This window comes from Pinus tabuliformis, chromosome X, assembly GCF_031772625.1.
Source record: "Pinus tabuliformis cultivar Carrire ecotype Pingquan chromosome X, CPIR1, whole genome shotgun sequence".
NCBI lineage: Eukaryota > Viridiplantae > Streptophyta > Pinopsida > Pinales > Pinaceae > Pinus > Pinus tabuliformis.
In genome coordinates, this window is record NC_142308.1 from 653,551,969 (window position 1) to 653,565,244 (window position 13,276).

At 37.6% G+C, this 13,276-nt stretch overlaps 1 pseudogene; it reads left to right on the forward strand.

The window, feature by feature from the left end:
* The first annotated feature begins 8,627 nt into the window (after nucleotides 1-8,627).
* LOC149141675 (putative thimet oligopeptidase) overlaps nucleotides 8,628-13,276 on the forward strand; it is a 30,964-nt pseudogene continuing 26,315 nt past the window's right edge.

The window sequence follows — 13,276 nt, forward strand, 5'->3', positions numbered from 1 at the left end:
GCATTAGCGGCTTCATTATCAAACTAGGGCAGACCATATCTCACAAACCGACAGTCGAATTGACTTCATTCCACCACCAAAAGTTTCGGCTTCCAGAGGAGGTTCAAATGAACCTACAGCGTAGTTCAGATGAGGATATCTTCTAGGCCACACAAGTCAATCTTTACTTCTGTAGTTGCAGCTTCAGTTTCAGCAGTTTCCGGCTTCAAACTAGGGCAGTTGATATCTTGCAAACCGTTCGTCGAATTGACTTCATTCCACCACCAAAAGTTGCGGCTTTCAAAGGAGGTTCAGATGAACCTACAGTGCAGTTCCAAAGAGGAGATCTTCTAGGCCACGCAAGTCAATCTTTACTTCTGCAGTTGCAGCTTCAGTTTCAGCAGTTTCCGGCTTCAAACTAGGGCAGTCGATATCTTGCAAACCGTTCGTCGGATTGACTTCATTCCACCACCAAGAGTTGTGACTTTCAAAGGAGGTTCAGATGAACCTACAACGCAGTTCCAAAGAGGAGATCTTCTAGGCCATGCAAGTCAATCTTTACTTCTGCAGTTGCAGCTTCAAATTCAACAGCTTCCGGCTTCACATGTGTGAGAGAGAGAGACCCATTTCAGCGCAGTAGAGAAGAGACTCATATCTGCGCAGTAGAGAGAGAGATGTGATGAGATGAGTGAGTCCAAATGAGGAAAAGTCCTCTTATATTTATACACAACGTTGGTGGGTGAATAGATGCCACTGTTGGGCTTCTGAGCCTACATGAGTTGTAGGTCGGCTTGATAATAATTCCACAATCAAAATAAATTCATATCTCCATGAATACTTATCAGAATTGGATGATCTTTATATCAATCCTACACCTCTCGACGAGAGGAATCTAATAAAAATATTATTAGCCATGAATAAGATGACCCACATGAAGTTTTGCCTGGTTGCCAATTTTAACATACCACCATCTATAAACATCAATTAGTAAGGGGCCCTCTTAGCTACACTTCAGCTTGAAATTAGACCACAAGCTTCTGCAAACCTACTTGGTATACTCAAAATGTATATGTAGGTTTTATGGTCCTCCTCATGTTGTTTACATAGAGAACATTGATTGGGGATGTTCCAACCTCTTCATAACAATTTGGACCAAGTAAAGAGTTTTCCTTTGAATTTCAGGCATAAACATAAATTAGATTTCAATATAGCTTTAATCTTCCATAACACCTTCCACCACCAGTATTTTGTGCTAGTGAAGTGTTCTTCCTACCAAGTGTTATATATGTGGGTTTTTTGTTTGGCATAGAGAGTCATTTATACTGTCCCTTAGATGAATTTGTGTCTCCAATTAACTGTCCATGAATATGTCCCATTCTTCCACCAAATCAACACTAAGGCCCAAGTCCCTGGTTGTTTTCTAACCTTCCCTACCCCTGGTTTGAGGGAGTTGAGCAGTTGCATCAGCCAACACCACAATATTTTGTTGAATCAATTAATGAACGAGGGGAATTCATAGCCTGTAATTATTCCTAGGTCCAAATCAAGGATCACAATCAATTCTAATGGCTCTACCATTCCCAACCTGCCAAGTTGTCCAATGTCCCACCAAAGGGAAATCCTTAACCAAGGATTTCCAAACAATAGATCTTGTATTAGGATTATAAGTAGATCTAAACTAGTTTGAGATTGACATTCCCATATAATATTTAGTTTTCATAACTTTAAACCATAAGGAAGACCCTCTAATTAAGTGCCATAAGTTTATGCTTGCTCAGGCCTTCATAAAGACGTGAGTCTCCTTAAGTCCCCAACCTTTGAGCTTTTTTTGAGCCATGATGCAATACCCCTTTACTGACATTATTCCCTTACAATCATCGGAGCCAAACCAGAGGAATATTAAGGAAATTTTCTGAATTTCATTGATAATTCATTTCAGAATAACTACTATAGAGTTCCAATGTATAGGTATTCTTTCGAGCACTACTTTTACCAATATCAGTCAACCTCCCCTAGATAGACACCGACTTGACCATTCCAATAATGCTCCCTTATATTTTCCTGACAAGTAAAGCTATTCATCTTCATAATATATGAGTGGTTCCAAATGGAATCCTAGATATTTAATGTTGTCCTCCAATGCTTTGATAGGAAAGGAGAAGATTTCTTGAGCCATAGCTTCCATGAGCCATCCATTAAACAAAATGTAAGATTTTAGCCCATTTATAACCACACTTGTAACTTTACGAAATAAATCCATCGTAATCTTCAAAGATGAGAGTTCCCTATGGAAACCGAAGGAACGAGCCAACAAGTCATCCGAAAATATCAAGTGAGATATAGATATAGAGTCCAAGATTTTTACTCCTCTAAAAATCCCCTTATTCCAAGCTTCAATCATTAGGTGATTAAAAGTGTTAGTGATGATAAGGAAAAGAAGAGGTGAAAGGGGGAAACCCCATCTTATACTCCTATAAATTGTGAAGAAACGAGAAGGTGACCCATTGATCATCACCACAAAATAAGTGATTTAAACACATTCCATAATCCAAATTGACAATATTGATACCAAAACCCAATTGAATAAGTATTAATCTAAGAAAAGTCCACAACACCCTATCATAAGCCTTGGACAAGTCCAACTTCAAGATCAACACTTTGGAATTAGCCTTCTTAACCAAGTGGAACACCTCCTAGGCTACAACTACCACATCATGAATGTTTTGTTAGTGGACGAATCCAAAATTTTCTTACAATATAAAAGAACTAAGAATCGTTTTAAATCTAACTACAATTACTTGGGAAAACATTTCAATAAGCAATAGACCTATAAAAGTTGAATGAAGAGCCATCCTGAGACTTCAAAATTAGTCAATGAAGGTCAAATTTAAAGAGGCAAGGATTTTACCCGAGGCTTGGGATTCACACACAACTTCAAGAAGGTCCTCCTTTAACAAATCATAAAATTTTAAATAAAATTACATCAGGAAACCATCAGGGCTAGGGATTTTTCCCCTTGCATCGAGGAAAGAATATCCCATAACCCTCGCTCATGATAACCTTAGAAAGGTGAGCATTCATTTCCTCGTTAACAATTTTAGAGAATTTTTCCAGCACCTACAAGATCTCCATAATTGGGCATCCATGCGCCTTCAAATAAATATTCTGAAAGTATCTTACACATTCCTCGACTTTGTCCCTAAATGACACCTTTTGATCCTCGATGGTCTCTTAGTACTCCATATATTATTGCCCTGTTTTCATCCATTCATGAAGTTATGAAACAATATGGTTTTATTATCCCCATCAAACAACAATAATGATTTTATTTTTAATCTCCACCTCAACCAATAAAGAGAATTCCTTTTTGCTTTGAAAGCCTTCAACCATTTCCATTGCTCACTCAAATTCAAATCTAAGTCTATCAAAGAAGCAAGTTATTTTATGTTTTGTTTAACTTCCAATACCATTTTTTCCCTTCCACTATAGAAATACCTACCCGATTTATGTGATTCCATCTTAACTACATCCAAGTTGTTGGAATATTACTGCATATATGAGGAGGAGTCCAAAGGAGAAAAGTGGCTCCAAACACCTGATACCAAGGAGAATACTTCTCCTCCTCAAGCCAAGCAGGAAGAAATTGAAAAGGAATCCATTTGGCGGGATTCCTATCTGAGACTTGTAGTGTAATAGGTTAGTGGTTCAAAATTCCTCTTGACCCAATCATTGCTTTGAATAACATTACCGAAAAGCCTCTTAAAACAAAAATAATTCCAAACATTTAGAAACCTATGATCCTTCTAAGTTCCCATTGAACCAATTCAGAAGGAGCTTAACTGGCTGCAAATCCACCAAGTGATTATTGGAGATAAATTCATAGAAAAAGCCATAAGTCGGATCCATGCAAGAATGATGCCCCCAAACTTCTTTCAGTCCTATAGTAAAATTGAGGCCACAACTAACAATTACATAATTGTTTGAAAAAGCACATGCATTAGACAATCCTTCCCAATACAATTCTCTATCAACATAGGGGCCATAAACATTAAGCAGGTAGAAACAATTGACATCATCCTTGAAAACAAGCTTCACCAATATAGAAAATGGGATAGAGAGGAAGAAAGGGATTTATAATCCCTATTCCACATAGTAACTAAACATCCTGAAAAAACCATAGAGTCCAAATGATAGTAGGTCCAATATTTTTGGATGATTTCCAAAAAAAATTGGGTTTTTGAGCCCTCATATATAGTTTGTTTAATCATCAGGACCTTTGGTCAATATAATTCCAACAAATGCTTGAGGGGATACTTTTTGGGGAGCTCCCCATAGCCCCCTTGCATTAAAGAAAAGAATTATCATGGATTCCCTATGGATATGACTTCCTTTTTTGTAAGTGCCCTAGCTATACAAACTTACTTGCTAATGGGAATCCAAATTAGGTATATCATAAGGCCCATATGACCTTTCCTAGGAACATTAGATCTCTCCTTCTATACTTAAATATGTTTCCTTAGCTTAAATAAGTTCTTAGGAAGGCTGGATATGTTTATCATACTTTGTGTGCATAATGTGCTTATGATGCAGGATATTGAGCAGATTTGGCATAGTTCACGAGGATATCTAGTCATAAATTTATGGAACATGACCCTTGCTGTAAGATTATCAAAATCGTCTCGATTAAACAACTAATTGCTCCTCCTTGTAGTTGCGACTTCATTTAAGGAGCATGATCTTGTTTCTTAGGGATTTTGGAGGAAAGTAGTACTACGTTCAAGGAGGTTTCCCCTCATTCATATTTTATAAATAGAGGGCTCAAGAATCCTATTAAAGTCAATTATAAGGTGAGAATAAGCTAGTGGTAGTTTAGTTAGTGGAGACTCTAGCTTAGAGGTTCCAATTCTGCAAGTTCTTATGTACTAGCACTTTTTCTTATCAATGGAATACTTTCTTGGTTCTTAGGATGTTGTTCCTTTAGGGATTTGAGCCTCCTTAGGTTAGGGCCCACCCCAGGTGTTGAATACCCCTCTTGTATTATTATTTTTCCATGCATTTGTTTATTTACTTATTTCTGTAATTTCGTTTTTGAGTATTGTTAATTTGTACAAAGTTAATCAACTTATCTCTTACAATATTTTGTTGTACAACAATATACATTAAATGGTAGATTTTTTACAGTAATATTTTGGATGGTTTAATATCTATCTTTATGCATTAGAAATTACTTTGGTTTTTGATCTTTCATTGTTGGTTATCATTTTTGTGTGTTGTAGTTGTATAATTTCCTATTTTGTAGAGTTGCATGAGACTTTATAGCCATCCACTCATTGAATAAACCTTATTTCCAGTGATCCAATGACATGGAAATGAATTTTGTATCATTCCATAGCTTTCATTAGCCTAATTCCACCTTCAAACCACATCCTCAATGCATTTTTCTACTCATTGGACTGTCTTCTATAGCAACTTGTATTTTGCATTTGAAAATCATCCAAATTTGCATATAATGAATGGTTAGTCTTCATTAATGTGTTACAACGTCCCCAACACCTTGAAGATTAAGTTTAGAAGCCAAGAGACCAAGTATATCCCTTAAACTAGTTTCTATGGAAATTTTCCTTTTTCTTGCAAAACTTGGGTTTGATATTTACATGTTTTGTTTCAATTATGAGCTTGCTTTTTTTGCACAATAGAATATGAATATATATATATATATATATATATATATATATATATATATATATATATATAATCTTATCATGGTTTAAATGGTTTGATTTTTTTTTTCTTCAATTAAGGTATATTTTCTTACTGTCCTTTACTTCCTGCAATTTTGAATTTTACCTATAACATAAACAATAGAATGATCTCTCACTGAACCTCATCTCATTGTTTTCACCTGCATAGAATCAACAAAATAAGAAGACACATGTTGCACACATAGTGTTGACCCCTCTTAAGTTTTTACAAATCTCGAGTTGAAAATTAAAGTCGATACCCTTGGGAGCTTCAATATTCTTGCTGCAATATTGAGGGCCATCACTTTTTTGCATCGTTTCCAGGGAGGTGTCAAAGTATGCACTATCTTCTTCTCTAGTTGATTTATTCTTTCACTCGTTTTCTATAAAAATAAACAAAATTTGCATTAGGCATTCTTTATTTCAAAAATAGAAAATTTCATTGCATTAGCATTCTCATCCAAAAAATTACAAAAACAGAAGAAAAAAATATTTCTTTCTCTGTACCTTGTAGGATCAGGGATAACATGATATTTTTTTTATTATCAAAAGCCCCCACTTCCACAAACAACCAACCTTCTCTTGTTGACTGTGAGCCCCTTACCCTATCCATAGAGGATATTGAGGCATTTTTAGGTGAGCAAGTGAGGATTTATGAGGTGCTTGCAGAAGGAGAAATACCTACTGTTGGTATCATCCCAAGACCCTTTTTCCTTCCCAAAAACATATCATTTATCCATACATTTTCATCATATATCCCTCAAAATCCTTGAATATTGATTATTAATCATTTTATAGTTATTAAATTGCATAGAAATTAATTTAGGGGTTTTATGTTCAAGAATTGGAAGTTTTTGATGACATGGTTACAGGAAGTACCCACATCCTGTAATGAGCTTATCGTTTGACATGTGGCGCAATAGATGAGCTAGAACGAAAGGCATGGGCGAAAAGCAGAATGTCCAAGCATGGACAAACACCTATCTCCCAGCCAAATCGAACCTCCTATGTATGCGGTCAACTCAAGTCAAAGCAGGGCACTCTAGCAGATAAAAGCAGCAACAGCATCGTTCCATTTTCATTTTAGTTTTTGTTCTTTTTGAAACACTTAGCATGGAAACATTTTGAAAAGGCTTATGTAATAAAAGCGGCAACAGCCGAATGTACATTCATTGTATCGATGACATGGCTGTGCGTACGCATATGTAAATACAGTCAAGTTAATGTTTGAAGGGTTAATCGTTGAATCGTTTTCTCAGAACAGAGTTTTAAGTTAATACAAAGACCTATTCACAGTCACGACGTGTGTATACCTCTTGCATTGATTTGATAGTTGATCGGTTATAGCCAGTGTACCCTTAGGACGCGGACGGGCCCTGCGTTCTTCGATTGGTATACTGTTCATTTGTTTTGTTACATTTCGGTTATCACATGTTCGCACAGTATTTATATTGGATTTGATTTATATAGCATATGGTTTGCATCACAGTTACGATTACATAGCTTTCGATTTACACAGCCTATGGTTTGCATAGCAGTTACATAGCTTTCGATTTCCATAGCCTTTGATTTTCATTGCATGTATATGGTGTGCGCTTATGAATGGTTTATGGTTATGTTGAATGGTCAGCACTAGGATCTGGAAGGGAGTCTTGTAAGGGATTCGATCCCTGTGTGACTTATAGAGACATTATCATAAACTCTGTTTTGTTTCACAGTTCATTTATGTTCTCTTTATATAGTTTGATAGTGTAAATATCTTTGCATGCTGTGTGTGTTTACCAAACAAGGGTTTTCTGGGTGATATCTCTGTAAGGAGGTTAAAATCATTGTTACAGTCATACATAGTACTTAGGTTCACGGTTTGATTTGATAGATGCATCTCATAACAAGCACTGTAATCAAGCATATCAGTAGGGTAATCTAGGTGTGTGAATGATAGGCTACATATTCCGGTCTTCCGTAAAGAAGCCTTGTAACCTACATCATAATCACTTGGCCAGAGATTCTTTATGTCTATATATTTTAGACCACGCCTCTAAGCTTATGCACCTCGGTCGATATTAAATATAGAGTCTAGTCTAGTACCCTAGCTGGAACCACTACATTTTGGCGCCGTTGCCGGGGAGGCGTACGTAAAGGATTCAAACAAAAAGAAAAAAATTTCAATACACAAAAACAAACAAAAACACAGTTAGAAATCATGTTCATTTATGCCTAGACTTAGGGACAATCAAGGGAGATTTGTAAGAACCCCCCACCATCTCAAAACTAACCCATCATCATCAGGAGCAGACTCTCCAGGGAATACAACACCATCTGAGGAGGATATTCAAACATTGGCAGAAAGATTTTATTCAGGACAGCACATTACTCTTGCTGAGAGGGAAACTCTATTTGCACATAAATCACAGCAGCAACCCTTTCCTAAATCTTCTACACAAGGGAAAAGTATACCATTACCAAGCAATCTTCCTTTCTCTCTTTTCCACCAAGAGACACCAAGAGACCAATTAGAATGGCTGAGGAGGGATCTAGATCAGTTCCCCATCAAGAGGAGGAGGAATCAACTTTTAAATTCCCTATACAAGAACCACAGGAGGATGAGGAGATCAAAATGAAAAATATACCCCCATCCGTGCTACCCAATTTCTATGGTATGGCTTCAGAGGATCCGGACTCATTCTTATTCGAGTTTGACATTGTATGTCGAACTTATGGCTATACGGATTGTTATCACTGAAAATTCTGTTGCCAAAATTGCTCAGACTAGCTTAAGGACAAAGTGCTTTCGTAGCGCATAAATCCTTTTTAGCAGTTTCGCAGCGCTACATGTTTAGGTGGTTTCGTAGCGCGCTACGAAATCGGGGATTTGTCCTAATCCATAGCAGACCTTACCCAGCTGTCATGTTTATGTCCACTGGTGAATGCAAGGCTAAGGTAACTGCAGCTCGCTTGTCATATTTTGATGGTGATTATTGGCCAGGCGCTGCAAAAGATATGATAATGCAACTTCAACAAGCGAAAGGAAAGACCAAGAAAACTGCAACCAAAAGAGCATCAGAAGCTGCATCACAAGCTGAGCTTGCAAGCAATGCCTCAAAGGATGCTTTATTAATGCAGAAACTTGGGGAGTCCATATCTCCAATGAAAAAAGACTTTATTATGGTTCATTTGCAATATGCATGTTCTCATTACTGTCATTTCATTGTTTCTGGCAAACGCTGGGCTTGCAGCCAATGTAAGAGTTGACAATTATGTGATATTTGTTACGAGGTACAACAAAAGCTTGATGAAAGGGAGTGGCATCCTGTCAACAGTAAGGAAAAAGCATTTATTTAATTCTGTTGAAGTGACAGATGTTCCTGCAGATACTAGGGATAAAGATGAAATTTTGGAGAGTGAATTCTTTGATACCCGTCAGGCCTTTCTTAGCTTTTGTCAAGGAAATCACTACCAATGTGATACTTTGCCACGTGCCAAGCATTCTTCCATGATGATTCTTTATCACTTACATAATCCTACAGCACCTGCATTTGTAACCGCATGCAATACCTGTCATCATGATATTGAAACAGAGGATGGGAAGCTACGGGTGAATGATAAGCCAACCCATACTTATCCTATACTAAAGCATTGCAAGGTTGGAGCAACTAGGAAAGCTGTGGCAGTAGCAAAAGACTAAAGATGCTTGACGGAGAATACAAAGATCCTTGAAGAATTGATCCAATTAAGGCATAAGATGGCACGCTTGCTGGGATATTCTAATTATGCAGAATATGCACTAGAGAATCAGATGGCTAAAACACCTTTTAAGGTTATGGAGTTTCTAGTGGATATATCAGAGAATATATCAAATTCAGCTACTAAGGAACTGCAAAGACTTAAGGATTTGAAGAGAGAGGAGGAAGGAGAAGCTGTATTGGGAATGGAGGATTTACAATACTATATGCACAAAGCAGAAGAACTAGAGTTTGAAATAGATTATGCGACTGTGAAACAATATTTTCCAGTGGATTCTGTTACATCAGGGATTCTGAAAATTTATGAACAGTTTTTTTTTGCCTAAAATTTGAGACAGTACAAGCAATCGAAGTTTGGCATCCTGATGTGTCACTATACTCAGTTTTTGATTCGTCTTGTAATCAGCTTTTGGGTTTCTTCTACCTTGATGTGTATATTAGAAATGGAAAGTTTTCCCATGCATGTGTTATCCTTCTTCAGGATGGCTGCTTGATGCAAAATGGCACTCGCCAGTTACCAGTAGCTACGTTGATTGCAAACTTCACAAAGCCTACGGCAGATAATCCTGCAGTTCTGCGATTTGCAGAAGTGGTTACATATTTTCAACATTTTGTCCATGTGGTACATCATATTTGCAACCATGTATCATTAGCAAAATTTTCGGGGATTAGAGTGGAAACTGATTTTGTTGAACCTTCTAGCCAGCTGCTAGAGAATTTGTGTCATGAAAGTGCAATCCTAAAAATGATGAGCGGATTCTATAAGGATATCCATAAACCAGTTCCAGATGAAGTTTGCAGGGCTTTAAAGAAGAAACGAAAATCTTTCTCTGGGCTGAAAACTAAACAAAAGATAGTCTTATGCCTTTTGATCAGATTATTCATACCAATGAAGTGGTGGATACAAAGGCACTTCTTCGAGATCTTTATCCAAAGGATAGCCCTTACAGTGTTGACAATTTGGTTTCACAGGTTTTGTAAAAGTTGTTTTGAGCCTGCTTTCCGAAGATATCCACTGGAGGAAACCAGGGCAAAGGATACTTTAGAACAGTTGAAAGAATTTTTCTAAAGAGGGTGGAAAGGATTGTTCTAAAAATAGAGGGCACAACATGTTATTGAACACATGTTTTTCACCTGTTAGATCTCCAGCAAAAGACGGAAAGAGAGCAAAGGAGCAGAGTGATATCCAAGAATTCAACAAGCATGATAAGGACTTTTTCAATTTACTTGAACAAGTTTTTGGCAATGGTAGCTGTGTCACTTCTGATTCAGATATTAAAAGACAAGACAAATCTGGCGCTCCTTTTTCAGGCAATGAAATTGAAGATAAGGTATACAAACAGAGGAAAGTCAAAGACTGTGTTTTTGAAATTACACAGCAGTTTCGTAGCGCGCTACGAAACTGCTGTAGGTGCTGTTTTTAACGCAGACAAACAGTTTGATGGAATAATCAGAAATTGGCAAAGAGAACACCTAGGTGACATGAAAGAGATCAAAGGAGGCTGCTACAGCCATTCAAAATATGCCAGGTGTACTTTTAACAAAAGGTGAAATATTTTAACCTAAGTTTAAATTTTTGGTTATAAAGCCACTTTATTCTCGGTGATTAGGGTTTTAAGGGAGCTGCATACGAGAAGTTTTGGTTGGCACACCTGTCCATCAGAGAAGCCTCCAGAATATCAGGAACATGGTGATGCCCTTTATTCTTGGGCTATTAAAGACTTAAAGTTCATGCTGCTGCATATTCGAAGTGATGGGGGACCAGAACCGAAAATTTAGGGATATTCTCAGCCAACACGGAGCAGATCAAAGCCTTCAGTATCCAAAGCCAACATGGGACATTAATTGCTCATCTCATGCCATCTCAGCCAAACGAAGAGGAAGCCAAGTGCCAAAGCTGCAAGGAGGAATCAATTTATGAAGAAGATAGAGTTAGAGTTATAACCAAATTAGAACTCTTTAGAACTTCTGTTAGTGGTTGTTGTATTAAATAGTTTGTTAAAAGCAGATAGGTGTCATTAGTGGCAGTCATCGAGCTCCCCTCATGCTGGAGGAGGAAGCTCCAAGTAGTTAGAGTCATGTTTCTATATATAGCTGAATCATCTATGTAACAAGGGTTGGATGTTTTTGGAGAAGACTGTTTTGGTTTATGTATAGCAGATTTCAGTAATGCAAATGACTGTTGTTTCTTCTCAGGATTCACAATAGATCTTATTGTTCAAATGTATGATGGTTTATTCTCTTTAATGTTCTTTTACAGTTTGGTTAATGCATAATCACTCAGAACTCATGAATCATGCTCTGACTTCCTATATGCCTAGGCAAACTGTGTTTCATGTAAGTTATGTTTGAACATTAGATGTAAAGTGCCCTGATTTCTATGAAAGGATAGTGTTATTGTTTACTGAGATATTAGTGACTCCATAAGCCCAATGGGAAGCAATTCTGTCCAGCCAGTACATTTTTCATGTGTCTTGTAAGAGTTAGCCATCTTGTTCAATATCAATAACCTATGAGAGAGCCCTCTCAGACTAAGGAGGCTAAGCCTTAGTTAAAAGCCTGGTTTGAAACAGTTACACAGAGTCTTGCTGATTAGCAGCCTTCAGTACCTGATTTTGTGATAACACGGATGATGCTCATAGACTCAGATTGTTTCCAGCCACATTAAAGGCAGCAGCCTTGAAATGGTTTATGGGGCTAGGTGAGCATGCCATAGTAGATTGGGATGGCATGAGGAGAATATTTCTGAGGAAATATCAGCCTTATTGCAGATCCAAAGACTCTAAAGATGACATCTTTAGAATGAGTCAGCAGGAGGATGAAACCTTAGAAGAATATCTAGAACGGTTTGTCTATAACTTGCAAAAATCTAAACACCGAACAATGCCTCCTGATCTAGTCCGCACAATATTCTTGAAAGGTATCCGGGAGAATACATGGATGATCTCAACTTAATGGGCAAAGGTGACATCTCTGCCTTACCCTTTGAAGAAATAGCTGAACTGTGTGAAAAATATTCAAGAAGTAAAGCCAAAATGGGAAAGAGAACCTTGTCATCTAGGGTCACAAAAACTGCCTCTGCTAGTGTCACCCGGGCTGAAATTGGTAATCTTTTAGAAGAGTTCAAAACAGATTTGTTGAGCACTCTAGGAAACCAAATTGATACCTTAAAAGCCAAAAAGAAACAGGAGGAAGAAGACAATATCATGGCTATTTTCTGCCCCAAGTGTCGCAAGAAACATGCATTAAAAGACTGCCCTCTAGAGAATATCCAAGTATGTGCTTTCTGTACTGAGCATCATGATATGTTTAACTGTCCTAAAGTTAAAATTTTGCAGAACTGTAACATGGCAGCCAGCACAAAGATGGAGAACGTGTACTACATGGGTGCAAAGCGACCATGGCAGCCAAGGCAAGCACCCCAAGGTATGTTTCCTAATCAAAATATGCAATTTCCTATGAATGATCAGATGTATGCACAAAACTCATGGAATATACCTATGCCATGGCAGCATGGAAACCAACAACAAAATCAATGGAGACCGTCTCAACAGTATTCCCAATCCTACCATCCATATCCTCAATCATACCCACCTTACTCACAGTCATATCAGCAGTACCAACAGCCATATCCATCACATTCACAGCCATATCAGCAGCACCCTCAGCAAGTTGTTTATCAGCCCCAACCTGCTCAACAAACACTGCCTGCTCCTCCACAAATAAATGTACCACAACTTCAATTTCCAACTAACCCACAACCTCCCAGACCCACACAAATACCTGCTCAAACTGTCCCAAATCCGAACAATA